General features: G+C 44.1%; 1 pseudogene; it reads right to left on the bottom strand.

The window, feature by feature from the left end:
• Positions 1-16,182: 16,182 nt before the first annotated feature.
• LOC124240787 (A-kinase anchor protein 17A-like) overlaps positions 16,183-26,867 on the bottom strand; it is a 19,315-nt pseudogene continuing 8,630 nt past the window's right edge.

The raw sequence follows: 26,867 nt of genomic DNA, 5'->3' as shown, positions 1-26,867 counted from the left end.
TATTCTTCCCTAGATTATGTGTAGAGAGCCCAGTTTTGTTCAGCTATAGACAATGATTTCTGTGAGCAAATAGGCATGCCACGAACATTTACGGAGCAGCTATTGTACGTTAGCACTCTGCTCTGCACCAGGGGTACAGAGTGGAATAAGAAAATGTCCCTGACTTTGAGGAGCACACAGTCTCTCAGAGAAATTCCAATTTATTTGACTTTATCTCGGTCACCCCCAGGTGGTGCCCGGTATATTTTAGGTCTCCAGGAGATATGTGTTGAACTCATTTCTGTGGAAGGAATCATGAATTCTCTTTACCTCTACCAGATGCAGTAAATAAGGGAGCATAACGTCCCCTCATTTTTTCCAGTACCTTCCAGATGTGGAGGAAAGGACAGCAGCACAGGGGACTTTTCTGCAAATGCCAAAGGTCTCCCAAAGCCTACATTTGAGGAAAGATGAATTTGCTCTTGTAGACATCCTCTGGTGTCTGTTGTATAGTGTTTATTGAAAAAAGTTTTCGAGAAAGAAATGAGAAAGGAAACAGATGGCGCCAAAAGACGGAGAAGAACCTTACAGATTTCTTCTCTCTTTGCTGCTTCGAGCAGCTGACAAGCCGGCAGGAAAAACGGAGCAGGGGATGAGGTGCAGCCTCCTGGACCATCCGTGTGGTCCCCACCTCCGTTCCAGCACTCCCAGCCCTTCAGCTACGTAAACAGAGCTCTGATGTCACAACCCGAGGGAGGTCAGGCTGGGTGAGGGTGATCTCCCCCACCCTGCTCCATCCTTCAAAGCACGGCGGAGACCTCCAGGTAGATTACATATGACAGTAACAAACTCACAGGGCAGTTTGTTTATTGTTTTGGTTCTAGCCCACAGAGAGTAGAAACCTGGGGAAAAAAAGAACTGATTTGTAACAATCCCCACCTATTGCCTCGAGAGGAACAGAGAGCTACGGATAGGTGAGGCTCACTGTCAGAATGTGTATGAGCATATCTTGTCTTTTTAAATATGGCAACAGTGAAAGTTGACACTTCAATGTTGTACACTTTACAAGTTTACAATACACAAGGCACAGCCACATCTATTATCTCAAATGCCTTGGCCAGCGGCCCACAGAGCTGACATGGAAATGAAGAGATCCTGGACTGGAAAACCAGCTCTCTTTCAATTAAGCTTTTTATTCTGAAAAGAAATTCTTCCTCTTCCATATCAAGCATCTTCCTCAGTGTTTTCCTTGTATCTATGTGTTTGTAGATCTTAAAGAGCTCTTCATCCCTTTCCCCCAAAGCTACCACCTTTGGTATGTAAATTCTTTGACCCACTTGGGGGTGGAGGTAGAGAAGTTTAATCATCATAGACCAATCTGTACTGGCCCTATTATATCAATAACAAAATGTCAAAGGGGTAACAAGCAAATCCTGCATGTCATGTAGGTGGAGCATGCTCAGAAGATGGAAACCTTGTGCTCAGATGAGCTCGAGCCTCTAGCAACCAAAAGTTCCCTAACTACAGAACTCAATGTGAAGAGAAAGTGGCGCAGGGAACCTAATAAGAAGTGAGGGGTCCCTTGATTTTTAGCACACGGGACTTATAAGACTGTTACACTCCCACCCTCCAATCAGATTCCACCAAGCTAGTATTTTGCATAGCCATTTCCAATCCCAACTCCATCCCTGCTTCAGCTCAGGGAGACAGATTTCAGCCTTGCTTCCTGTCTGTTTGCTGGTCGATCTTGCTATGAAGCTTTCTTCTCTCAAAAGCCAATACCAAAGGATTGGCTTTTATGTGACTCAGGTAGTGAGCCCTTGCTTGGTAACAGCAGAGTCTGATGCATTTTGCAAGCCTCATGTTGCTCTGAATGTATTGATGTCACAGTCAGCTTCATGGGCATGCCACATGTCGCGCAGGGCCTGATGCTTAGAAAGGCCCCATGCTCAGTTTCAAAGCTCTGCTGCTGCCATCTTGAGATTCTTAATAATTTTTACACTGAGCCCCACAAATTATGTGGATGCCTCTGATTGGCCCAATTCATTTTCTGAGAAACCACATCCAGATGGTTGGCTTGAGAACATTGTCTGATTATCTCTCAGGTTCCACAGTATAATGGTTGCCTGCCCAGGATAGACGATAGGGAAATAATAACACTGGGGTAGCACCTTACAACTTACAGCAGACTTTCACATGCATGATCTCCTTTAATCCTCACAAGCAAATGTCAGGAGGTGAGCTGACTCAAGGTCATCAGAAATCCACCCACAGGGGGCAAAATTGATTCGGCAGGCAAACAGCAAACAGCTCTTTAAAAGTGAAAATCAACAGAAAAGCAGGACAGAGAAATTATCCAGATGTTACACAGCTGTGCTGCAAAGGAAGTTACAAAGGCAATAAAGGACTCAGCATGGAGTTTGGCTAAAGGTATCACAGCAAATAAGAATTCCAATCCCAGGCAGAGAGAGAGGGAGAGACATTGCTCCTGGAGCATCCTGGAGCATCAGCCACAAAGACCCTTCATGATCCCCCACAGCCCAGGGATGCGTCTCACAAAATCCAGCTGAAAACTCCTTTGTCAAAGACTCTATCTTTGCCCCGTCACTTCTTGGTTAGCAATTCAATTTGGTTTCTGTGTCCCTTTGTTCCAGGAACAGATCAATACTGAAAGCACTGCTCAAGTTACCTCTATGAGCTTGCTGGCCTGAGACCTGTAATCTGGAACTTAGATCCAGTACAAACTTTTGACAGTCCCGCAGCCCCCAGACTGTGGGTTTTCACTTGCCTCCACCCAGTTATCTGACTTTCCGACCTCCTTCCTCTGCCGGCCTCGTTTGCACAGCTCCAGTTCCACCCTGATGTCTGAAGTCCAGGCCACTGCTGCTTGCTGCCCGCTGTTGGCTGGCTGGATCCGAGCGGAGGAGCACGATGAACAGCAATGTGGTCCTCAACACCCAGCCATTTGGAGGCTAAAGGAGGCCGAGGAGGATGCCTTCCTGAGTTTTCACCTCCACACTTCAGACGGGTCCATTTCCCCGACTCTTGTTCTCAGGGCTCTTTCAAATCCTGTATCCCAAGGGTTTTTCTACAGGATTCAAAGTAAAAGTGACCTAGAGAAAGACAGGATTGCTGTCCTCCTTCCTTCTCCAATGTTCTCAGCACATCACACCTAAGTTTATCTGTGGCTTCGTAGCCAAACTCCAACATTTGAGTTTTTCAAGGCTTGAGGAGAAAGGAGGGGTTTATTGTAGAGCATGGATTGTCTTAGACAATCAGGTATAAATAGGATTTCTATTGAGAAGCTATTCTGCTGGGGTAGAACTATGGCTGCTCTTTAGAGAGTGAAAAGCTGTGGGGAGATAAACAGATTTTGTTAGAGCTCAGGTGCTTAGCCAGTGTGTTTATTGAATTTCTGGCCCTTTAACCGAAACTTATGACTTCAGCAAAGAATGAATTTTATTTTCTCCTGGTTTTGGAACAAATCACTGTGGCGATTTCTGAAAAAACAATCTCCTGTCTCTCTATCTGCTGAGAAATCAAGCAAGAAAATCCAGTCAATGATCTGGTTACATAAACCAACTCATTCGCGTGCATTTGCTCAGCTGAGAAGAAGGCTCTGTTAGTAAGAGCTCAATGACACGGTGTGTCTTTGCTTCCAGATTAAGTGTAGAGAACAAGTGAAGTCTACACTTCTCTCCCTCACGTGATCTTACTTCACAAATCCTTTCAAAATAGCAGGTTCATGGGAGAAAGACTAGCAATGAGCTTTCACTGCTACTAAAATGATATGGGAGCAAGCCAGGGGTGGGGGCGGGGGCGGGAATGTTAGCACTTATAGAACCCCTTCTGTATACCAGGCCCATTGCGCATATAATCCCATTCGTTCCTCACGGCAACCTTGGGAGGTCTGGATTTCCAGTTTCCCACAAGTAGCAGAGAACCAGAGAAATTCAGTAACTTGCCCAAGATTCCACGCAAGGAAGAGTCAGAACTGGAATTCCATGCCAGGAATCTTTAACCCTCAAACTCAGGAGATTGATGTTATGCCAAACCATCTTTATATGAATACGGGAATGGCGAATCTAATCAGGGCACCGCCTACCAAGGTTACAAAAAAAAAAAAGCAGAGCTTCATACTGAGGAATAGTCTGTGAACGGACGGAATGAAAGTTAATTACTGAAACTGAAGTGAGGGCACAGTTCTCAAGCTGGCACTGAGCCAATGTCTTTTGACGTTTGTGGAACTTTTCCATCTCTCAGGCTCACTGATGCCTTGAGAAACAGGAGCACAGAAGGGGAAGTGACGTAGGCAGAGAAGCTAGGGCCCACCAAACACAGTCTGCCTGCTACGCTTGTCTTGCTTCTAGGAGCTTCAAGGGCCCAGGCTGGCCCAAGGACTAATGTCTTTTATCACATTTAGTGGAAATTGACCTGTGACTTCAAGTTCATATGAAAGGGGCTCGTCATTTTACAGACCACGGGAAAGTCGGGATAGAGACTCGCCGTCCACGCTCACTGAGCTCTGCGGATCCAGTTTCCTCCTAAACTCGGCCCTCAACTCTTCTCCCAAAAGAGTGTGTAGATACATCAATTTGCTTTCTCTAACAGCCTCTGTGTTCCAATGGTTTTATTGGTTTTTTCCTTGAATGTTTGCACTGCTTGCATTCTCCCTCATTTTGTGGTTATTTGTACATATACCTGGTTTTCCACCTTAATATTAAGTTCTTTGGGGGCAGATCCCATCTTGTTGATCTTTGCTTTCTGCACTTCAGCTTGCATGATCCACATAGGTTTTTAATTTCAGAAATACACTTGAAATGGTAGTGTACATAAACATTTATATCTTGCTTATTATATTTAACTTTTATAGCATATTTTGTGTAGTCTTTATAAACTTTTAAAGTAGTTTTAAATTATAAACAAAAATGAACTTTTTTGTGAACACCTTGGTTCTGTTTATAATGTTTCCCAGCAAGGAATTGGTGAATTCAACTAGAACAAACATTGAAAGGCCTCGACATATTTTGCTAACTTGATTTCCAAAAGAGTTTCACTGGCTCTGGCAGGCAGAACCCTAAAATAGCCCCTCCAGATCTCCACTCTGATCCCCAGGACTGTGAATGTGGTGAGACTTCATGCCTGTGATTCTGTCACAGTACAGCCAAACGGAAATTCTCCGCATGGGCCTAATCAAATCACAGGAGCCTTTTAAAAGTGGAGTTTTCTCCAGCTGGTAGCAAGAGGGAGAGTCAGAAGTGTCAGAGCATGAGAAGGATGCAATGCATGGATGTTGACTTGGAAGGCAGGGGGTGAGGGGGCATCCACAAGACCAGAGAATGGCCTGTAGGAGCTGAGAGTGACCCCTGGCCGACAGCCACAGAGAAAGCAGGGACCTAAATCCTAGAGACACAGGAAGCTGAATTCTGCCAGCGGGTGAATACCCTGGGAACCAATTCTTCTCCAGAGCCTGCAGGTCCGAGCCGGCCTGGCTGACACCTTGATTTTGGCCTTGTGAGACCCTAAGCAGAGACCCCGGTCAAGCCCACCAGGACTTCTGACCTATAAAACTGTGCGATCGTAATCGGATGTTATTTAAGCTGCTAAACGTGTGGTAGTTTGTTATGAGGTAATAGAAAATGAATACACTGGCTTACTCTATGCCAAGTAATACATGAAATTGTCCATGTTGCTACAGGTAGCAGGGGACAGAACTCCAGAATTGTGTGCTATAATTAAAACAGTCTTGCTAAGACACTATTATTGATTAAATTTGTTTCTCTTTGATTGCTGGTGGAAATGAGCAAAAACAATTTTGGTGCCTTCTGATAGCATTGGAGTAGGGGAACTAATGGAAAAAACCCCAGGAAATTCTAGACGAGATTTGATATTGAGAGAAAAAAACAATCACAGAGAAAAAGACTCGACCTAAAAAAGAGTGTGTTGGAGCTGGCTTGTCCCAGCATATGAAAGCCAGTTGTTAATTTTTCAGGAATCTTGCAAGTCCTTTGTTAGACACAGCTATTAGTAAAAATTAAGTTATGAAACTTTCATTAAAGAAGTTATATTAAAAACATAGGTAACAAGTACCTAAAACTCATCACTTCCTAATTATTTTACATTTTACTATCAGTAACGCTCTCGAGGTTATTTACATCTAATGCATCTGTATGGTAGAAATACAATGTAATGGTTCACTTCTTTACATTTCTTCCCAACTCCACATTGTGACATCATTTTTGAAGCTTAAAATTGGCCATGATGGGAGTATTTACAGCATGGAAATTGGCATATGTCTTTTCTGAGCCAATGAAATACCACAGATGTTTTTCTGAAACTTGGACCAGAGGTAGGGCCTTTTTCTATTGGACATGGACCCAAGAGAATGTGAAGTCTGGCACCGCCAGCAACCATCCTGCCAGTGTGGGGGAGACCTCCAGTGAGGATGGAGCCAACACAGCAGAAGACAGAGGTGAGAGACAGAGATAAACTAGTACCCGATGCCATGGTGTGAGCCCCTTTTCCAGCAGTACAGATCCCACTCCCAGCCCTAGACTTTTCCATTAAGTGAACCAATAAACTCCTTTTGGATTTAAGCCAGTTTGGGTTGACTTTTCTATCATTTATAACTAAAAGCAGCCTAAAGGATGAAGCAGAATTTGTAACAGGTTCAGAATCACACTCCTAGTCACCAAAGAGACTCCACTGATGACAATCGCTTGGTCAGAGAGGGGGTGATCCTCCTGACCTCAGTCTTATTCTGCCCTTGTGTTGGTTATAGTTCTCCATTTTACAAGCACATATTTGTGCCATGTAACAGTTGAATAAGCCTTATGTTTCCCTCGCAGGCTGGGACCAGTTCTTATCAATGAACACTTTTGTCAGAGTGAGGGGCATTCTTATCAGGCTATCTAACGGCTACCCTGCCCTACCTTACTCTTCCTTGATAATGGAAAACTTTTATTCTGGCTGGCAAAGCCCCAGAAGATGAGTCATGGTTGTTCTAACCCCTCACAGTAATTTCATTACCCTTTACCAGATATTTGCTCTCAAGCCTTTCTTACAATACTGTGTGGCCTTGGAGCCTGGTTCTGGCTTCCACTCTTAGCTCAGAAGGTACACGTATGCAATGATTTTCATTCCTGTAATCACCCAACAGACCTTTCCCTTTGTACCATGTAGTGTGTTGGTCGCTAGGGCCACACAAGTAAACAAAACAGACTTCATCTTTCTTCTCTTTCTTCACCCATGTGAAATTAACAAGGGAAACTTCAAATAAATTGGAGCCAGGGAGGCCTGTAGGGGGAGCTCTCCCTCGATCATACAACGTCAATTACTCCAAACTGGAAGAGACTATGCTTGCATCTACAACAAGGAGGTGTTTTCTTTTTTTTTTTTTTAGGATTTTATTTTTCCTTTTTTCTCCCCAAAGTCCCCAGTACATAGTTGTGTATTTTTAGTTGTGAGTCCTTCTAGTTGTGGCATGCAGGACGCCACCTCAGCATGACCTGATGAGCAGTGCCATGTCCACGTCCAGGATCCGAACTGGCAAAACCCTGGGCCTCCAAAGGGGAGCGTGGGAACTCAACCACTTGGCCACAGGCCGCCCCAGGGAGGTGTTTTCTACTTTACTACCCAGCAGGAGGAAGGATGATTTCTCTCCCCACCTGGCAACCGCCCAACCAATGAGAGACTGTAGCAACCCAACCAATGGGAAGCCCCTACACTTTGGATGTCCAGTTTCCTCCAATGGATTTTTTTGTTTATTACAGCCCCGCCCAACTCCCCCTTTTCCTCTATAAAAGCAAGCCACTTCCTTTGTTTCTCCAGATTTGCCTGTGGTCCACCATAGCCTGCATGTCCTGAATTTGCAATTCTTTTGGTTGTCCCCAAATAAACTCATTTTGAGGGTAAAGCAACTGGCCAATTACTTTATAAGTTGACACCTTCATGACCTTTTTTTTTTTTTGCCTATGTCTGAGAGCAATGCAAGGTAGACATAGGTGGCTTTAAACGTGAAACTCTAAATACATCCTCAAATTTTGATTTTGCTCTCATTTATTCATCATCAGATGTTGTTGATGTGTGTTGATCAGCTAGATCCAAAGTCTGTGCCAAGCATGCATTGATGGAGTTCATTTATTTCTCTTTTGAAACACAATCTATTTACACTTCCTACGTTTCAGTGTTAAATGCGGACTACTATTTATCTCAGTTGATGACATCTAAACTTGCGCCTTCAGCTGGGGAGTGCACTGAGCAGTTTCCTTTTTCATGAATGCTAAAGAAAACCTCCTTAACTCTGAACAGATGTTGAAAGGTCTGTTCCAACGTCAAATGTAGGTAACAAGAACCTAAAGTCTTCATCTTCAGCTTTTCTAAGTTGCAGTCTTTTATCCTCATTTGATGCCACTTCTGAATCCGTATTTGGAAATTCTTAATTCTTGAGCTTTTTTCTTCTTTATGGTAGAATCTCTCATGAATACATTTTATTGTTGTTGTTTCTTTTTTTTTTTTTTTTTGAGGAAGATTAGCCCTGAGCTAACATCTGCTGCCAATCCTCCTCTTTTTGTTGAGGAAGGCTGGCCCTGAGCTAACCTCCGCACCCATCTTCCTCTACTTTATATGTGGGATGCCTACCACAGCATGGCTTTTGCGAAGTGGTGCCATGTCTGCACCCGGGATCCAAACCAGTGAACCCCGGGCCGCCAAAGCAGATGGTGCACACTTAACTGCTGCACCACCAGGCCAGCCCCCATTTTTTTCTTAAGGTTGGCACCTGAGCTAACAACTGTTGCCAGTCTTCTTTTTTTTTTTTTTTTTTTTTGCTTTTTCTCCCAAAATCCCCCCAGTACATAGTTGTATATTTTTAGTTGTGGGTCCTTCTTGTTGTGGCATGTGGGACGCCACCTCAACATGGCCTGATGAGTGGTGCCAGGTCTGCACCCAGGATCCAAACCAGCGAAACCCTGGGCCACCTAAGCGGAGTTCTTGAACTTAACCACTCGGCCACGGGGCTGGCCCCTCATGAATACTTTTTCATGGGATGACTTATAGTTACATATAGTCACTGTTCACAATTACCTGAAATTATTTTTCATCATTGACCCTCAGCTCTCTGGCTCCAGGTGAGATTACACACCTGAACTGCAGGTGCTGCAGGGGCTTCATTGGCGTCACCTCGTGCTTCATCGTTATAGCAAATTCCATACGGCTAAAATCAACCCCAAAAGGAGGTCCTGGGATTACTGATAGTGGCTAGGTTCCTTCTTTGGCTAGAAGTAGAGTGGTTGGGCAGAAAGACTATGGACTAGAGAGTCCCAGATTCCAATCCCAGTTGGACACTCACAGACACCCTGACCAACAGCACTTTGAGCATCCTCACTGAGCCTCCGTTTCCTCATTTGTAAAGAGGGGTCACGTTACCTACTCCATAGCATCTGTGTTGTAGGGATTAAATGAGATCATATGAAAAGTGCCTCAGACTGTGTCTGGCACACAGAAGGCATCAAATATGGCAGTTGAGTTGTCCTTATTTTTTTTTTTTTTTCTCCCCAACTAGATTGCAAGTTCCTTAAGGCCCAAGATCTGATTGGTTCCACTCACTGTTGTTTCCCCAGTATCTAGAACAGTTCCAGGACATGGTAAGTTCTTCATACAAACTTGGTGAATTAATATTATTACTATTTTTATCATAAAAGTCGGGTCAACTCCAGGGACTTCCTCAAGGAATACCGTCATCTCTTTTCTTTTTCAGATCACGTCCAAGCACAAATCTTTTTCCTATGAAACCACCCCCTACATGCTCTCATTTTCAGTTATCTCATACTTAACTGACACCATCTCCTCCCCCTTCCCACTTACCATTCACACTCAGGACCAAACAGGAATGGACTGCATAATACAACATATGGTCTCTATCGTTGTCTAATTGTCTCATATATGTGAGTCCTGTCTTCTTACAATTCAGTTCCACCAATGGTCCTTGAGTGTTCACCAAGTGCTGGGCACTGTACTAGATTCTGGAAAGGAAATGGTAGCTGCCTCCAGGAGTACCCAGGCTTTTCATGAATATAGAAATATGATCAATCAATTCCAACACAATGTCATGTGAAAAACTACATGCACAGAGCTTCTAGGTAGCAGAGAGGTGACAAAGTGACTAACCTTCTCCAAGAAGATCAGGAAAGACTTCCCAGGAGAGGTTATAAAGGAACATGATTTTAACGGATGATCAGGGCCTGGCCCCATGGCCGAGGGGTTAAGTGTGGCATGCTCTGCTTCAGCAGCCTGGGTTCGATTCCTGGGTGCAGACCTACACCACTCATCAGCAACCATGCTGCAGCAGCAACCCACATACAAAATAGAGAAAGGTTGGCACAGATGTTAGCTCAGCGCAAATCTTCCTCAGCAAAAAGAGGAAGATTGGCAACAGGTGTTGGCTCAGGGTGAATCTTCCTCGGCAAAAAAAGTATAATAAAATGTGTCAATATTTAGAAAATCTTTTAAAAATGAAAAGGATGGTCAGAAATGTTCCAAATTGTCAATGTGGGGAAGAATATTCCAAGGAGAGTGAACAATGTGTGCATGAGGACATGAGATAAGAGGATGTTATCCTAGAGAACTTAGAAGCAATTCAGTCCTATTAGAGTATAAATGGGAGGCTGGGATGTGAGGAGGGCCCAGGAACTCGTGGTGATGAGATTGGGGACAGATGCAGTGGCCATATTGTGCAAAGTTTTGAATGTCATAATCATTGTGGGTGATGGGGAGTCTGCCATGTGATGATCTGACAGACCTTAGAAATGACCTTTGCTAGCAGGGTAGGGGATAAATTGGGAGAAACATAGACTGAAGTTCAGCAATAATTCAGGAGGAAGTAGGAAAGGTGCAGTGAGAGAGACTGAGGGCCTCACTGAGTCAGTGATGGTGGGGCTGAAAGACAACTGGATTGATTTTTAGGAGGGAAAAGTCATAATTGATATGACTAGCTTAGTCATTGGAGGTAAAAAGCTAAAAAGGAGAAAAACAGAAAAAACAGCACACTTTTGGCATCTCTTACCTGGTAAAGCCTAACTTATTGTGAGTGCTGTCAAGTCAATTCCGACTCCTAGCGCTGTATCGGACAATGCTCTGCTGCTATCCAGAGGGTTTTGCAGCCAATCATTTCAGAAGTGGGTGTCCAGGTCCTCTGAAGACTCCCCTGAAACCTGTCCACCATGGGTGACCCTGTTGGTGTTTGAAGGTGGCATTGCTTTCAGCATCATGCAGCCACCACAGTATGACTGACAGAGGGATGGTGTGGTTCCCTGACCAGGAAACAAACTGGGGCTATGGTAGTGAAAGCCCTGAATCTTAACCACTAAACCACCAGGGCTGGCTTTTCCCCTAGTTTACAGGTGAGGAAACAGAGGCACAGGAAGGTTGTGTAAATTACTCAGGGATGCAGAGCTAATAAAAGCTGAAGAACAAGGATTCCAAGCCAGGTGGTCCATCTCCAGAACCAGTGCTTTGAGCCACTGTGCTGCCACGTCCCCCATCACAGGGAGCAAATTTACATGACGTTACAAGAGAGAAGCAGCAAACTGATGAAATGAATATGACGTACTGGAAAGGAAGACGGAGGAAAAGCAGTGGGAGTTTATCCTCCCCCCTCACGTTAGGTGGTAAAAATGTTGTCTAAATGGATCTGTCATGGGGCCGGCCCTGTGGCCACGTCGTTAAGTTCACGTGCTCCACTTCGGCGGCCCAGGGTTTCTCTGGTCCAGATCCTGGGTGCGGACATGGCACTGCTCATCAGGCCATGCTGAGGCAGCATCCCACATGCCACAACTGGAAGGACCCACAACTAAAAATATACAGCTATGTACCGGGGGGCTTTGGGGACAAAAAGGAAAAATAAAATCTTAAAAAATAAATAAATAAAATAAAATAAAATAAAATGGATCTGTCGTGATGCAGCAGGATCAGCATAGTGTTTAGGATGATGCGGTAACATCAAAGTAGCAAGAAACTATCTTTGGAGAGGGGAATGGGGGTGAGAAGTGTTGAATTTCAATCTCATTCGAGTTGCTATCATGTTCATGTATTATTTTCATAAAAAATAAAAGAATATTTCCATTTATTTAGAAGCAGCTTCAACCGTGTAAGTGCAGCAAAACATAAAATTTGAAAGCATCTTTACATCTCACACGTTTGTTAAACATTTGCTTTATCAGGATCATTATTTTTGGCTTGAAGTCCTTTATTAAAAAAAAAAAGTCAAGAAGCATGAATTTTTAAAATGTGCCGCTGGTAATATTGCAGGCTTGGCAGAGAGGGGGTGTGGGTATTAGAATTAAACTGGATTTCAGCCCCGGGTCTGAGAGGCGGCTCGACTTCACAAGGCAGGCGATGCTCTGAAGCCAGGGAGCAGGGGCTTTGATCTCTGGACTGTGATTCACAACTTAGAGTAGGCGACTGGACGGCAGGGGCCGGGAGGGGTCCAGCGGCCTCTCTGATGATGCTCTTTGTTTTACAGGGCTGCTCTCATCAGTGTGGCACTGGGCTCAGTGCTGTGCATTTTTAGCCTCAGTTATCACATTTTTCCGATGAAAAATGGAAAGTCATAAAAGTGAGCACTTTTATGCTCCTTTTAAAATGAGGATCTTCTATTTGAATTGCCTAATGAAGACAATCGCACTATTGCTTCAGGAACTCATTAAGCACATATATATATATATATATATATGCTCTATCTCCATCTATCATCTGTGTAGCAATCATCTCTCTATCTAAACATCTATCTATCTCCCTCCCTCCCTACCTGTCTGTATTAGTCTGCTCAGGCTGCCATAACAAAATATCATAGACTGGGAGGCTTAAACAACAGACATTTATTTCTCACAGCTCTGAGACTGGGAAGTTCAAGATGAAGGCAGACAGTTCCCGGTGAGCGCCCTTTTCCTGGCTTGCGTATGGGCACCTTCCTGCTGTGTCCTCACCTGGCAGAGAGAAAGAGAGCTCTGGTGTCTCTTCCTCTCCTTTTAACAGCACTCATCTCATCACAGCAGCTCACCTCATGACCTCTTAAAAATTTAATTACCACCCAAAGACCCCACCTCCAATGCCATCACATTGGGGGTTAGAGCTTCAACACAGGAATTTTGAGGGGATGTAAAAATTTAGTCCCTAACACTCAATCTATCTATCATCTATCTGTCTGTCTATCCATCTATCCTTATGTATAGAACAATAAGAACATGGCTTATGTCACTTCCCTATATTATTTTATTTTATCCTTCCAAAAGCCTTACAAAGTAAACAGACCTTAGATAGAGCACCAAGTTCACTGAGACACTTGAAGGTTGAGTCAACTGTTTCTGATCAAGCAACCAATAAATGGTGGTGCAGGGAATTCAACCCACATCCTCTCAGTCCTCCTTGCCTCCCTCCCTCCCACTTGTGACTCTCTTCCAGCCACACGAGTTTACTGACTCTCCCTGAGGACACCGGGCGTCCTTCCTCTGGGTCTTTGCAGTGATCAGTCCCATGATCTGGGATGCTTTTCCCTCAGACATCTGACTAAGTCGCCTCCCTCTAGACTGTTCAAGTCCCATCTTCCCAGTGAGGCTCGTCCTGTCCACTGTTTAACTCGAAAGCCCTGCCTCTCTTCCCACAGTCTCAGTCCTCCATCTCTTGCCTCATTGTCCAGAGCATCTCTTCCTGGCTCACCTACCAGATCATATACATATGCTTGTTGTTTCTTTTCTCGCCTCCAACCAGAATGTAGGCTCCACAGGATCAGGAATTTTGCCTTTATTAAGACTAGTGGAGACCTAGCAAAATTCTAGGGTCGTCTCTTTGTGTTGTACATTCTATGAGTTGAGACAAATGTATAATGACATATGTCCATCTTTATAGTACCATACAGAATATTTTCACTGCCCTAAAAATCCTCCGTGCTAGTCATCTCTCCCCCTCCGCAACCCCTGGCAACCACTCATCTTTTTATTGTCTCCATAGTTTTGCCTTTTCCAGAATGTCATATAGTTGGAATCACACAGTATGTGCCCTTTTTAGATTGGCTCCCTTCACTTAGTAATATGCACTTAAGTCTCCTCCATGTCTTTTCATGGCTCGATAGCTCGGATCTCTTTAGCGCTGCATAGTATTCCATTGTCTGGGTGTTCTGATGAACTTTTGCAACTGGGAATGCTCAAAACCATGACCCTTAACCCACCTAGGAAATCTCAAACCCAATTAAAGAATTTATAGTTTTTCAAACTGTGCTCACAACATCACTAGTAACTTCTCCAATCCCCACAAAAGTCTTAAAAAGCTAGTGTTGTCCTGTACTCATTGACGGATGTTAAGAGACACTAACTTACCTAATGATGGTTACCTGGTCTTGCTCAGAAACCAAGGGCCCCTCTCCCCCGCTAGCCCACTGCACTAAAGTGGGGAGTTGAGACTAGGGTTTTCATGTAGCAAATTGAAATACAGTATTTTATCTGGCAATCCTAGTTGGAATAAAGACCCCACACATCTAATAAGGGTGGTATCAGACATACCTTCAACTTTTCAAGAAACCTAATAGAAAGTCAATATTTACCACAATATGGCCAATGACAATGCAGGCTTCCCACCATTCTCCCACGCCACCCTCAATTCAACGTATTCTCTCATCTATTTTATTCTGATTAGAAGTTTTGAGTGGCAATTATAGGTACCCCTGGAATGAATTAAAGAGGACACAAATTAATGATTACTTAAATGCAGTGGGTTTGAAAGGCTAAGTCTTTCAAAGATGAGAGTTAATAGCAGATGGGGAAAGAGTAGGACTCATTGTGTGCTAGAGTTTGCAAGCACTACCTGGAAGTGGTGGGAGGGGCAAAGGAGGGAGCCTCAGATGGTGTTCCAAGATCCCTCCTCTGCTCCCACCTGAGCAACTCTGCCCTGATCCATTTACATAACAGGATTCAGCCTGAGACTGCACCTGAAGAAAATGGCCTCCTGCAAAGATACCATCTGGAACCATTGTTCTACATTAGCAATGTGCTGCCCAAGACAGTAGCCACCAGCCACAAGTGGCTATTAAGCACCTGAAATGTGGCTGGTCCAACCTGAGTTGTGCTGTAAACACAGGATAAACCTCAGATTTCAAAGACTCAGTACAAAAAAAGGATCTATAATATCTCAGTAATTTTTATATTGATTACATGTTCAAATGATAATATTTTAGATATATTAGTTAAATAAATATTAAAATTAATTTGACCTGTTAATTTAAATTTTTTTTATTTTTCCTTCTTCTCCCCAAAGGCCCCCAGTACACAGTTGTATACTGTAGTTATAGGTCCTTCTAGTTGTGCCATGTGGGATGCCGCCTCAGCATGGCCTGACAAACAGTGCCAGGTCCACGCCCAGGATGCAAACCAGCGAACCCAGGGCCACTAAAGCAGAGCGTGAAAATTTAACCACTTGGCCACAGGGTGGCCTCTAATTTCATTTTTCTAAATGTGACTACTAAAAACTTTAAGACTATATGTACGGCTTGGATTATATTTCTGTTGGATAGTGCTGATACACCATGCCGTGAGGTACATAAGAGAAATTCTTGGACTGGCATGAACAGCACTCGCAAGTTAGTTTAGATCGTCCACCAGTCTAAGCATTTTCCAGCTAAGAGCAATTTCATGTTTACGTTACCAAGAGTCACTCTAAAACATTAAAAAATTGTTATTGTGCACCCTCTGCAAGTTGGTTTTTTTTCAGTGTATATTTTTTCTCAGTATGGCGACATTTCTTTGGTTTGGGTTGCATCCAGCTGAGGAAAGGCAGAGCCGTGATACGGCCTCCCATTTCCAGAGAAATGCATGGATCGCAGCCCAGAGCAGGAAGAGGCAGCTCCGTGCTGAGTATGAGACCAGCCCGGCCTGCCCAGCGGGGACCTGGGCTCAGCCCAGCAGCTCCCCAGTCAGCCGGATGGCCCCCAGGTGCCTCTGTGCCAGCAGGAGCTTCCACTCTTCCAGTTTTACTTTTTTCTTGTAGCTTTTTCTACTCCTCGCTTACAGCTTCTCGAGCTTTTTCTGATTCCGATGGAATTCACAGGCCTTCTAGTTTTGTTCCCTCTTGCGAAGCTTCTCTCTTTCTTTCTCTCTCCAATTCTAGCTCTTTCGGTTTCCTTTCCTCTGCGCTCTGCTTCTCCTCTGCCTCTTTCTCCTAGAGCTTTTGTTCTTCTCGTCGCTGTCATTTCTTCATTGAGGCATCACTTAGGTGGTGTGGTCGAATCCAAAGAAACCTTGATGTGGGGGGCCGTGGCCTTACTGTCCTCACCCGTGTACATGAGCTTCATCCTGTGCAAGGCGCTCTGGGCTTGGATGAAGCCCACGTACCCGCGGGACTGGACATATGTCTTGAACTTCAAGTGCCCTGCAAGCTGAAGGTGTGGAAGTTCTGGCTCGCCATCTCCTCTCGGTAGGGGTCCATTGTGGGCATGTCTCTGTTCTGTATCTCCCTAAACTTCTCAAAAGCCTTGACCAGAACCTCCTCGCTGGGCTTCTCTGAACCTGACTCCTTCAGGGTGAGCCATGTGCAGGACAGCCCCTCCAGGCGAATCACGTTCGGCTTCTCGGCCTGCAGCATTTAGTTCATATCCTTCGAGTCGCCAAGAATGAGTTGTGGCAGGTGGGAAAGTCAGTTTTGAACTTGATGGCACACACCTTGAGCATGTTGGAGAAGCCACTGAGCTGTGTGGTCTTGCGGTGGAGGGAGGCCAAGAAAGACTTCACCAGGCTCTTTTTTTTTAAAAAGATTTTATTTTTCCTTTATTTCCCCAAAGCCCCCCGGGGTACATAGTTGTGTATTTTTAGTTGTGGGTCCTCCTGGTTTTGCTATTTGGGATGCCGCTTCAGCATGGCTTGATGAGCAGTGCCATGTCCGCACCCAGGATTCGAACCGGCGAAACCCTGGGCTGCCGAAGCGGAGTGCACGAACTTAACCATTCTGCCACAAGGCCAGCCCCATCATTTTTTTTTTTTAGATTTTAGGTGTACATCATTATAGTCCAGTTTCTGTGTAGACTTCATCATGTTCACCACCCAAAGGCTAATTACCATCTATCAACATACATACACGTGTCGTTTTACACCTTTCACCCTCCTCCCTCTCCCCTTCCCCTCTAGTAACCACCAATCTAATTTCTGGATCTATGTGTTTGTTGTTATTGTTGTTGTTTTCTTCCACTTATGAGTGAAATCATGTGGTATTTGACTTTCTCTATCTGACATTTCATTTAGCATAATACCCTCAAGATCCATCCAGGTTGTCACAAATGACAAGATTTCATCCTTTTTTATGACTGAATAGTATTCCATGGTGTATATATACTACATCTTCTTTAGCCATTCATCCATTGATGGGTACTTAGGTCATTTCCACGTCTTGCCTATTGTGAATAATGACAAAATGAACATAGGGGTGCAAATATCTTTTCGTATTCATGTTTTCATGTTCTTTGGATAAATACCCAGCAGTGGAATAGCTGGATCAATATGGTAGTTCTATTCTCAATTTTTTGAGGAATCTCCATACTGTTTTCCATAGTGGCTGCACCAGTTTGCACTCTCACCAGCAGTGTATGAGGGTTCCATCTCTCCACATCCTCTCCAACATTTGTAATTTCTTGTTTTGTTAATTACAGCCATTCTGACAGGCATCAGGTGATATCTCACTGTAGTTTTGATTTGCATTTCCCTAATAATTAGTGATGTTGAACATCTTTTCATGTGCCTGTTGGCCATCTGTATATCTTCTTTGGAAAAATGTCTTTTCAGATCCTTTATCCATTTTTTAATTGGGTTATATGTCTGTTTGTTGTTCAATTGTATGAATCCTTTATGTATTTTGGATATTAACCCCTTATAAATATATGATTTACAAATTCTCCTCCCAATTGCTAGGTTGTCTTTTCATTTTGTTGATCCTTTGCTGCGCAGAAGTTTTTAGTTTGATATAACCCCATTTGTTTATGTTTTCTTTTGTTTCCTTTGCCAGGTGAGACATGGTGTTCAGAAAGATGCTGCTAAGACCAGTGTCAAAGAGTGCACTGCCTACGTTTTCTTCTAGAAGTTTTACGGCTTCAGGTCTTACATTCAAGTCTTTAATCCATTTCAGCTGATTTTTGTGCATGGTATAAGGGAATGGTCTACTTTCATTCTTTTGAATGTGGCTGTCCAGTTTTCCCAACACCATTTATTGAAGAGACTTTCCTTTCTCCACTGTATGTTCTTGGCTCCCTTTTCAAAAATTAGCTCTCCATAAATGTGTAGGTTTACTTCTGGGCTCTCAACTCTGTTCCACTGATTGGTGTATCTGTTTTTGTACTAGTACCATGATGTTTTGATTACTACAGTTTTATAGTATATTTTGAAATCAGGGAGTGTGAAAACCTCCAGCCTTGTTCTTTTTTCTCAAGATTCCTTTGGTTATTCAGGGTCTTTCGTTGGTCCATATAAATTTTCGGTTCTTTGTTCTATTTCGTGAAAATGTTGTTGGAACTTTGATCGGGATTGCATTGAATCTGTAGATTGCTTTAGGAAGTACCCACATTTTAACTATGTTAATTCTTCTAATCCATGAACATGAGATATCTTTCCATTTCTTTGTGTCTTCTTCAGTTTCTTTCAACAATGTTTTATAGTTTTCAGTGCACAGGTCTTTTACCTCTTGGGTTAAATTTTTCCTAGGTATTTTATTCTTTTTGTTAAACTTGTAGATGAGATTGCATTCTTAATTTCTCTTTTGGCTATTTTGTTGTTAGTGTATACAAATGCAACTGATTTTTGTATGTTGATTTTGTACCCTGCAACTTTACTGTATTTGTTAATAATTTCTAACAGTTTTTTGGTGGATTCTTTAGAGTTTTCTACATATAAAATCATGTCATCTGTAAATAGTGACAGTTTTACTTCTTCCTTTCCAATTTGGATCTTTTTTTTCTTCTATTTCTTGCCTGATTGCTCTGGCTATGACTTCCAATACTACGTTAAATAAGAGTGGTGACAGTGGGCATCCTTGCCTGGTTCCCATTCTTAAAGGGATAGCTTTTAGTTATTCACTGTTGAGTACAATGTCAGCTGTGGGTTTCTCATATATGGCCTTTATTATTTTGAAGTACTTTCCTTCTATACCCATTTTATTCAGAATTGTTATCATAAATGGATGCTGTATCTTGAATGCTTTCTGTGCATCGATTGAGATGATCATGTGTTTTATTCTTCACTTTGTTAACGTAGTATGCCAGACTCTTGTTCTCCACTTTGCTCTTGAAGCAGATAAAGTCCACGGTGCTCTTGGAAATCTACAGGGTAGAGAACTGGTCATTGTGCACCGTGCCCTTCAGCCTTTCCATCACCTCCCAGTTGGAGATGGACATCTCGGCTGCCTCAGCTGCAGGAAGGCTGGGCTGATGGTCGTCTTTGCGATGGGTTTGAGGTAGAAGCAGCACGGAGGCAGAGCTCCACCGCCTCAGACATGTTGTGGACCATGGTAGCTGCTGCCACAGCGGGGGCACTGGGCCTGTGGAACGCTCCACCTGCGTCCCAGGCCGCTGCCACTCTGACCCAAGCTTGCCGCCATCCCTCCCGCCACGGCCCCAGCTGGTGCAGCCTCCCTGCCAGGCATCACCACTGTCAGCAGGAGGCTCCCCTGAAGCAACCCGTGCCTGTGCTGCCCGCCCTGTGACGGTGCTAAGTGCTGGAGATACAAAGGTGAGGAAGACATGTTAATCTGTGCCTTCGAGGACAGTCTAGAGAGAGACAAAGGATAAGTAAATGGTTACAAATATGCCCTCTGTTCTGCAGGGACCTTGACTGTCTTGTTCACAGTGCATCGACATTGTCTGGCCATCCTGCTGGATAAAGATTTGATGACTAAATAAATAGGTGAATGAATGCAGAATACTAAGGAAACACAGAATGGAGGGGGGAGGGAAGGCTTTCCAGAGGAAATGCTGATTCCAACAGATCAGAAAGAGGTAGCCAGGCAAAAGGGAATAATGCATTTACATTTCAAGTCTCAGTCGTCTGCTGAACATCCAATTAGAGATATTAACAGGAAGTTGGATGTACAGGAAGCTCAGGAAAACTTTGGGAAAGAGAAGTAGATTTGGGGGCATCAAGACACAGGTGATCCCAGAAGCCACCTTGAATCTGGAGATGGCTATGTTCATACCTACTTGGGGAGCTCTTGGGAAGAAGTTATTTTAAAATATTATCAAGATAGTGCTCAGGAAGGTCAGCTCAGTGGCTAGACAGCAAGGGTGGTTGATGGTCTTCTCCCAGAAGGAGGAAGGAGCTGATTTCTCATCTTGTCATCCTCACTCGCTGACATTTTTATGTAGTCAACCTACTGCCCCAAGATGAATGATTTTGGAAGGGAAAGGACGCAAGATTAGTAGCAGGCTCTAACAGATTGGCCTTTGCTTGTTTCATCTAAAAGTCTTAAGTACCAAAAAACAAACCAAAACAAAAAACCCACTCTAAAATACTCACCCCCCCAACCCCCAGGCATTTGGATTAGCAGAATGAGGCTGGGCAAGAATTTAGAGCATGATGCTCTTTAAGAATCTGATTATCCATTGGTAACACGTACACCTCAAAAAATCACATGTAAGTTCAGGTTCTGACATGACCCCTTCACTCCAAACACACTGAAATGGTAGAACAAACATAAACAGAGAGAACCCAAAAAGGAGCTGGGTAGGCTCAAAAATAAGATGAAAGCTCTTCGGACCAGAAAGAGAATATAAATGCAAAATAGTAGTCAGATTCAAGCCACCCACTTCTTTTGTTCTGGGCCTAGATGTAAGCAGTGGTGGCTGTGAGTTCAATTTTCTACCATAATAAGAACTAAAAGTGTTTCATATGAGACCAGGACCAAAATCCAGGCTTAGCGTTTAAAACAGGAGTCAGGGTGGACTCTCTGCCCTCATTGACGTCACCTCTGACCAGGAACTCCCCTGAGCTGTGCATGGGATTGCTCATGGGATCTCTGTTGTCAATATCACCTCCAGGGACGCTGGAACCCAAAGGCTCCCACTCAAAATGAGCGTGAGACCAAAATTCCAAAGTATGCGGATAAAATGAGTGCTAAGAAAAACAACAAACACAGTCAAGAATTAGAACATGAATTTACTTCAGATAATATTCATTTTATAGAAAAGTGTGACAAAGTTTTTAAAATTGACCTAAGTGCTCAAAAAATAAGTAAAGACATTAATATCCATAAAAAATAATAAATTATGAAACAAACAGGAAGATATGAAACAAAAATGGAGATGAAAAAGAAACAATTAGAAATCTTAAAAATAGGTCTTTTAAATAAATTAAAATAATATACGGGCTGAACTTTAGAGTGAACATTCAGAGAACAAATTAGGGAAATGGAATAGAGTACTGAAGAATTAACCTAGTATAAACCATAGAGAATCAAAGAGATAAAAATATAAAAGAGCAGGTAGGAGAGACATAGAGATTAAGATCAAGATCACAGATCAACGGTGGTTACCAGGGAAAAGGGGGGGTGGGGGCAGGGCACAAAGGGTGAAGTGGTGTACCCACAACATTACTAACAATAATGTACAACTGAAATCTCACAAGGTTGTAATCTATCATAATCTTAATAAAAAAAAAAAATCACAGATCAAGAAACTCTAGGGCCAGCCCCGTGGCCGAGTGGTTAAGTTCATGCGTTGTGCTTCGGTGGCCCCGGGTTTCGCCAGTTCGAATCCCGGGCGTGGACATTATTGAACAAGATGATCTGGGTTGGTGGGGTAAGGGGAGGGAGGTAGCAAGACCAGAGTTGGAGTGAGGTACTGGCTACTTCGGAAAGTCTGCTAAGAGATGCTGAGATGGAAAATAAGGACTGTGAGGATGGAGAAAGAGATCTGAGTGGAGAAACGTTTAGGAGAGAGAATCCACAGACCTGGAGTTTTCCTTTGTTGGAGGTAGGTGGGTTGGGCTGGAGGCAAGGGAAAGAGAAGAGATGAGGAGAACTTCAAGGCACCTAAGCTCAGTAATTGATTGGATGGTGTGCCATGAACAGAAAGAGCGACTATCAGAGGAAAACAAAGATTGTGGTGACTCTGGGGTACCTTGATTTAAGGATCTCTGGACAGACAAGCAGGCATCTGGAAAATAAGAACGGGGCTTGGCAGAGTTTGAGGCAGACGTCTTAAGTAGTTGCTGAAGTAATGAAGATAAATTTCGTTAGGCAGATTCCAAGTTCAACAGGCACAGAAGGAAGACAGAATAGGTGGAAAACACTTCCTGGAGGAGATGATGCTGTATCTAGGCCTTGAAGGATGGGAGGATCTGAAGCGGCAGCAGTGAGCGGAGGAGAAGCCAAGGTTAGAGAGCAGATAGAGAAGCTGAGAGAGAACCGAGGGAGCTGGAGAGAACCGGTTCTGAGGTTGGCAAGTGAGAGGAAGCTCCAAAGGTGGTGAAAAGGAGAGAAGGGCTAAGCAGTAAGGAAAACTTTCACTTTTCCATTCACACATGCAAAATGATAGAGATGCCCTCACCTTTGCATTTATTGCAAGTTGGATGGCACCTCTGACAGGTCTGCGTGCTTTGCTCTGCGTAGTAGTGCTGCAGGCAGGGGCGATGACACTCTCCCTTGGAGCAGAGCAGAAAGAAAAATGGATCCTAAGACAGGCAGTCTGTGGGCCGCGGGCCCCAGCAGGCTTTGCAGCTCCTGTTGCACCTCTCACACCGTCCAGTGGCATTTCCTGCATAGTATCTGCAACCAACGCGGAAGCGAAGACTGAATACCAAGCTTGACTCCTAAGTTGAGTGTGGTGGGAAAAACAGAGTCAGGCAGGGCTCATTTACAGGCCAGGTGACTTTAGACTTTTCACTCATTAGATTCATTGCTAGTTATACTAATAAATCTAATGATTCTCAGTTTTCTTATTTGTAAATTGAGCATGACAACCCCTCCCCTGCTGTTTGTGAGGATTAAGTTAGATGACATACGTGAAAGGATCTAGTCCTGACCTCACGTAGTAGCACCACGATGATCGCTCACTACCTTCGCCTTCTGTCTACCCAAGTGCTTCTCCACTGTTACACGAGCTTTAAGTTGTGTGGAGCGGGGTCAGGGAATAGAGGACATTTTAAATGCACCTCTGACTGGTTCTTCTAATTTCTCAATTTAAAAAAGTCAAAATAGGAGGTGATGTGAGTGATGTTGATGTTTACATAATAGATGTAACCTCTTTTGAAAAGATTTTTGGAGGCTAAATATAACAATAATCACTGTTCATTAAGTTTCTACTATATACCTGATAGTCCCCTAGGGACTTCATAAATATTATTTCACCTTATTGAACCTAAAAATGAGACACTAGAGCATGGCGGTTAGGAGCTTTCTCTCTGGAACAAGACTGCATGGGGTCAAAGCCCAGCCACATCACTGATGAGCTGTGTGATCTTGGGCAAGTCACATAGCATCTCTGTGTCTCAAGTCTGTGACATGGGGCTAATGTTACTAGCTAAAATTAAACAAGTTATTACTGAGAAAGTTGTTAGAATGGTGCCTGGTACATTATAAATAACTAATGTATATTAGTGATTATTACAAATTGTATGATTAATCCTAATGACAAACCTTATGATTTAGATATTATTATCATTATCCTAGAATGTAAAAACTGAGGCTTAGAGAATTTAGACAACTTGCTTAAGGTCAAACAGCTAGTGAAGTGGGGCGATAGGATCTGAACTTCTCTCTTAAATACCGCTATAACAAAGCAGTGCATTATCTGGAGGTAGACAAAAATGTTTCAAGTAAGACAGAAAAGAGAAAAGGAATCCCTGTCAAAGATGACCTTCCAGCGGTCATCTGACCCATCTTGGCATCTCTGGACATCGCACACTAAAGCCTTCCTAGAAACCTGAAGGCTCACCCTTGCACTCTCTGGTGCAAAACTATCGGCCCCATTACGTTTTTAAAAATTTTTTATTTTAGCTCCACTAACCTGTTGAAAACTAAATCCAGGCCTGCATAATGCTGTGCCTGCTCCACCTGGCCACCTGTCAGTGGTCTGAGTGAGGACACTCGTGCCCCAGTGGCCCAGCTTGCGGCAAGTCAAGCCTCATCTCGCCTTCAGCAGTCAGGTGAGGAACAACATCTACTCCAGGTCAGTCAGGAAGACTCGGAGGTGTGTGCGAGATGGGCTGAAAGGAGAACAAAAACGTCAACGTGAACCCATTGTCGATAAAGATCACGTAAGACTCAAAAGGGAAAGCAAGAGGGAAAAGTGAAAACCGCACTTTCCACAGAGGGAACACACCAGACGGAAGTCAGAAGATCTGCTTTTTAGTCTTGGCTCCACCGTGTATTAGTAGCCACACATGGCAGCTTTGGGCAAGTCACTTAACCTCTCTGAGCCTCAGTTTCCTCATCTGTAAAATGGAGAGAATGATATCACTCTCACAGGACTGTGGTAGAGTCAAATCCTAATGTAAAGACACACTGAGAGGGGAAACACTCTGTAAACTCTAAAGCAGCATAAACACTCTTTACTGAGGTTGTTGTCACAGACTGTTATTAAGATGAAAGGCGTCAATAGGAACCATCTTTACTGATGTTGTTATCACAGACTGTTATTAAGATGAAAGGCGTCAATAGGAACCATCGGGAAGGAAGCTGATCAATACCGAATCGGCTCTACAAGTTCTCAAAGCTAATACGCAAAGAAAGACAGTGGCGAGTTTAGCGGATCAGATCACAAGAGTCCAATGCCACTGCTTACTCTGACGACTCTTGTGCATGACGCGACTGTGAAATCTCTGAGCCTCACGGCCTTGAAGAGGACCTCGTGCGTAAGGACAAACGGTACCTGGGGCCTTAAAGAACCTGCTCTGAAGTTACCCCAAAATAATTATGAACAGGGGCTGGCCCCGTGGCCGAGTGGTTAAGTTCGCACGCTCCGCTGCAGGCGGCCCAGTGTTTCGTTGGTTCGAATCCTGGGCGCGGACATGGCACTGCTCATCAGACCACGCTGAGGCAGCGTCCCACATGCCACAACTAGAAGAACCCACAACAAAGAATACACAACTATGTACCGGAGGGCTTTGGGGAGAAAAAGAAAAAGATAAAATCTTTAAAAAAAAAAATAATTATGAGCATTGGGACAGGGTGCAGAGGATCACATCCCTGCCTTTCCAAGGAAAGAGACTTTACATAGGAAGCTTATGCTATGCGTGTGGAACGCTGATTCTGCAAAAGGAACTAGTTCAGTTAAATATCTCCACTTATACCTCGTTTATACCCCATTTATTCTCCATCAGAGATTTATGGTAACCACGCCTCTCCTCCCAGTGGGTAACTTCACACCCCATGGAACAAGTGTCTTAATTCCACGTCTGCAATCTATTGAGATCACAGGATTGTGCCCTTTTGTGTGCATGAGAGTATGTAATGACTTGATCTGAGGAAGATGGAGATTCTTTCTATGGGATCCAGGTCTTTTCAGGCACTTATTGGGAGGAGGATGAATGGCTAAGCTGCATAGCCCCATCCCCTCTCCTGTCTGGCATGGTCCTTTCTTCACTGACCTGTATGCCTGGCGTTTTTGAGGGCTGCTAATGTGTGTGGCTCTGTGCTGAGCGTTGTAGCGCACACACCCCCTACCCCAGCCAAGTTGTGACAATCAAAAGTCTCTCCAGACACTTTACAGGAGGAAAATGGTTTCTCCATGCCTGGCATATACAGAACAGGTGCTCAACAGCTGCTTAGAACTAACTGAATGCAGGAGAGGGTCTCTCATCCAAAAGATAGCCCTGCCCTGGACTACCTCTCTGATAGCCATTCAGATCCCACCTCCTCTACCCTATTTCAAGGCCCTGTGCAAAGGCCACCTCCTCCATGAAGACTTCCTCGATTGCCCCAGTTGTATACACTCTCCCACTCAACACTGACATATGTTAGTTTGTGTTCCTCTTTAATGCTTGTCATCTGGTGTCCTAAGTATTTATACATGTGTCTTATCTCCACTATTCACAAAGTACCAAAGTGGCTTTGGAAGAATTTTAACACCTTCTATCTTCTCTGCCCACTCTCTCTCCATAAAAATGATACTCTCCAGTAAGCATATTTGACAATTTCTAAAGCATATATAAAATACGAAATTTTCACTCCTTTTTTTTTTGCAATATACAACCTAACTAAAATTTTCTTTCAAAATGTATTAACAACTTAATATTTATTGTGCACTTAACAGGGTCCAGAGCCTGTCGAAAAAAACTTTACATACATGAACTCATTTTATCCTTACAACAACCCTATGAAGTAGAAACTTTTATAAACCCCATTTTGCAGATGAGGCACAGAGAGGTTAATTAACTTGCCCACTGGTCACCCAGATAGGAAGTGGGCAGAGTTCGGATTTAAACCAGGCAGTCTGTCTCCTGTCTGCAGGCTCCTAACTGCTGTAACCTAGACTGGCGGCCAAGCAGCTTCAAGAACCTGCAGCCCCTCCGGTTCACAGCAAGACTGCAGCTCCCACTCCTGCCCGTGGAGAGCTCCGCACCAGCGGGGCACTAGGCTGGTCGAGGACCTCACTTACTCCTTCAGTAGGGCGCGCAAGGGGTCAGCCCCGGGCTTTGCACGAAGCAGGCTCTCTAGTTTTGTTAAACGCAGAGACAGTGCAATGCTGGGAAGTTCTTCCTGAGCTCTAACCCGCGGCCGCTTCCCACAGCCGGCAGACGAGGGGGCCCGAGCGCGGCGCCTGCGACCCCCGGCCACCAGGGGTCGCCGCGGCGTCCCCCGAGCGGGAGGGCGGAGCGGCGGCGGATCGCGAGCAGCATGTGGACGCTCAGGCGCCGCGCGGCCGCCGGCCT

Source organism: Equus quagga, chromosome 6 (assembly GCF_021613505.1).
Source record: "Equus quagga isolate Etosha38 chromosome 6, UCLA_HA_Equagga_1.0, whole genome shotgun sequence".
NCBI classification, from domain to species: domain Eukaryota; kingdom Metazoa; phylum Chordata; class Mammalia; order Perissodactyla; family Equidae; genus Equus; species Equus quagga.
This window is presented reverse-complemented; position numbering and strand designations above follow the sequence as displayed.